We start from the raw sequence: 3,370 nt of genomic DNA, 5'->3' as shown, positions 1-3,370 counted from the left end.
TAAAAATACTCATTGTCTATTCTATTTACTCTTACTCAGAAAGCTTGTTCTTCCAGTTGCCCTTGGTAGATTAACAAAAACATTGCCATCTGTTCTTAGCTCCTGAGTTGTAACTTGAAACGACGCTGGTCACAAAATGGCGTCTTGCAGATTCTTGTTTCTAACATGGAGTCTAGCTGCCATTTGCAAGATGGCGTCGTGCATGCTTCAATTTTAAACTGATCTTGTCTCAGCCAATTATTCAGCTTCGACAAATTGTACAGCAATCATATCCAATTATTTGACTTTGACACGATACAGGGAATACACTGAAGTTCGGCACAGATAATACACTTATCAGACTATTTGTCTGTGCTCAGTGGCTCTGGTGCTGGAGTTTATACTGTTATTTTCCTGTCACCAGCTGTGATTATCGAGGTGCTTGGTTGTTTTATCATGTGGAGCATTGAACAAATGGTTCAGGGCTGCACAAGCTCCAGGTCCACAAGTTAGACAAACAAGTTTTCTGGTGTTTTCTTTCATTCACAGATGGAGCAAGTTACAGAACTGGCACCAGGGACTCAGCTTCGATGCTTTCAGCATCTATAGTCTGTAGCGGCTGGTGCAGTGGTGGAGCCTGTCCATGGACTCTTCGATAGAAAGGCCTGTGCCATGTTTAGGAGAGCCGGATTTGAGCAAAGGTTGCACTTCCACTTACAGGAGAACTTGAGATCCAAGATCTGGAAGGTTTATTTAATCTGTTAGTTTATCTTTATCTCTGTCCTTCTATGGTGACTTTAGGATTAGTGAGCTTGGAAACCCAAGTAGGCCGTAGGAAGGTGTGTTGGTTTTGCTGACATGTCACTCAGAGATTGATAGAGGGTTGCAGCCTCTCACTTGGCCAGTGCACTGCTCCAATGAGTTATGATAATTAGACCAGCTCAGGATACTTTGCTGAAGTCCAACTTTGAGACCACTTTATGTCTTGTGTTAGAGAAGAGGATTATGGGTCTCATTCTTTTGGGATAGGGGCTGCCATGGATTCTTCCAGGTGGGGCTCAGACAAGGGTATCAAGAAATCGATTGGCCTACCAGGATACGTCTGATTTCAGTCATATGTTTAGCCCAATTTGGATATATATACAGTCAGGTCCGTAAATATTGGGACATTGAAAGAATTTTCAGATTTTGGCCTCTATTCACCACCACAATGGCTTTGAAATGAAACAAACAAGATGTGATTTAACTGCAGACTTTCAGATTTAATTTGAGGGTAATTACATCCAAATCAGGTGAACGGTATAGGAATTACAACGGTTTCTATATGTGCCTCCCACTTTTTAAGGGGCCAAAAGTAATGGGACAAACTAAACAATCCTAAATCTAACTTTCACTTTTTAATACTTTGTTGCAAATCCTTTGCAGGCAATTACAGCCTGAAGTCTGGAACGCATAGACATCACCAGACGCTGGGTTTCATCCCTGGTGATGCTCTGCCAGGCCTCTACTGCAAATGTCTTCAGTTCCTGCTTGTTTTTGGGGCATTTTCCCTTCAGTTTTGTCTTCATCAAGTGAAATGCATGCTCAATCGGATTCAGGTCAGGGGATTGACTTGGCCATTGCATAACATTCCACTTTTTAGCCTTAAAAACTCTTTGGTTGCTTTTGCAGTATGCTTCGGGTCATTGTCCATCTGCACTGTGAAGCACCGTCCAATGAGTTCTGAAGCATTTGAGCATATAATATTGCCCGAAACACTTCAGAATTCATTCTGCTGCTTTTGTCAGCAGTCACATCATCAATAAATACAAGGGAACCAGTTCCATTGGCAGCCATACATGCCCACGCCATGACACTACCACCACCATGCTTCACTGATGAGGTGGTATGTTTTGGATCATGAGCAGTTCCTTTCCTTCTCTTCTCTTCCCATCACTCTGGTACAAGTTGATCTTTGTCTCATCTGTCAATAGGATGTTGTTCCAGAACTGTAATGGCTTTTTTAGATGTTGTTTGGCAAACTGTAATCTGGTCTTCCTGTTTTTGTGGCTCACCAATGGTTTGCATCTTGTGGTGAACCCTCTATATTCACTCTTGTGAACTCTTCTCTTCATTGTTGACTTTGACACATATACATCTACCTTCTGGAGAGTGTTCTTGATTTGGCCAACTGTCGTGAAGGGGTTTTTCTTCACCAGAGAAATAATTATTTTGTCATCCACCACAGTTGTTTTCCATGGTCTTCCGGGTCTATTGGTGTTGCTGAGCTCTCCGGTGCGTTCTTTCTTTTTAAGAATGTTCCAAACAGTTGATTTGGCCACACCTAATGTTTTTGCTATCTCTCTGATGGGTTTGTTTTGATTTTTCAGCCTAATGATGGCTTGCTTCACTGATAGTGACAGCTCTTTGGATCTCATATTGAGAGTCGACAGCAATTGATTCCAAATGCAAATGTCACACCTAGAATCAACTCCAGACGTTTTACCTGCGTAATTGATAATGAAATAACGAGGGAATAGCCCACACCTGTCCATGAAATAGCTTTTGAGTTGATTGTCCCATTACTTTTGGCCTCTTAAAAAGTGGGAGGCACATATTGAAACTGTTGTAATTCCTACACCCTTCACCCGATTTGGATGTAATTACCCTCAAATTAAATCTGAAAGTCTGCAGTTAAAGCACATCTTGTTTGTTTCATTTCAAAACCATTGTGGTGATGAATAGAGGCCAAAATCTGAAATTTCTGTCAATGCCCCAATATTTACGGACCTGACTGTATATATATTGATGCTGTTCCTATAACGTCTATAGTTGATTATTTTCAGTTCACAAGAGGAACATCATTTGGGATTTTGGATCTTCATCACAGGCCTGATTTAGAGGTGAACGTAATGTCGATGTCGTACGTAGTGGAGCAGTTTTTTGCCACTACGCAAGCATCACAGTGTGCACACGCGGCGATTGACTAGAGACGCCGGACACAGTAAGGATTTATACACAAAGTGAGTGACAGGTAGTGACCGTTTGGGGGAGGTAGCAGGCGCGTCGCCACCATTTTCTGGGAGTGCACTAGTCAGCCACTGCAGAATTGTTCACAGTTGGACTGGCCCTGGCACCATAGTTGAGACGGACATTCTGAGACACAATGTACACAAGGCGGCCTCTGAGTTATTAGCATATTTCCACAAATCTGCTGCGTCTGAAATTGCGGTTGCATTCGTCTGAGTCAGGCCCTATGTTTTGTATGCCGAAAACAAGCAGAGATAACCACTGAAAGGTCTTTGTTTACACAATAACATGCACAACAGAGACACTTGCTGAAAGCAGTAATATGGTAAGTAACTGAAATAAGAAGAGTCGTTATGTTAGCGTTTATGTTGAAATTTATAAT

The sequence above is a fragment of the Taudactylus pleione genome, unplaced genomic scaffold (assembly GCF_031769625.1).
Source record: "Taudactylus pleione unplaced genomic scaffold, aTauple2 ptg000344l, whole genome shotgun sequence".
Lineage (NCBI taxonomy): Eukaryota > Metazoa > Chordata > Amphibia > Anura > Myobatrachidae > Taudactylus > Taudactylus pleione.
The sequence above is the reverse complement of the archived record's forward strand: the minus strand, read 5'-3'. Positions refer to the sequence as shown.